We start from the raw sequence: 225 nt of genomic DNA on the forward strand, positions 1-225 counted from the left end.
CGAAGCACCGTTTGGGGTAAAACAGTCTGCAGAGAAGTATGGCGAGGAGATTCCTCCTCCTCATCATCAGCGGCGGCGAGGAACCTGAAGGTCTGAGCCCAGCCGTCGTTCTTCCTGCGGTCTGAAGGATGCTGAGGGTAAACTCGATGCGTCAGATGGCGAGCGGCGTGACAGAAGCTTCGTTTTACATTCTCTTTACATGAAGACTATGAGGTTTTTTTTTTT

This window comes from Oryzias melastigma, linkage group LG13 (assembly GCF_002922805.2).
Source record: "Oryzias melastigma strain HK-1 linkage group LG13, ASM292280v2, whole genome shotgun sequence".
NCBI lineage: Eukaryota > Metazoa > Chordata > Actinopteri > Beloniformes > Adrianichthyidae > Oryzias > Oryzias melastigma.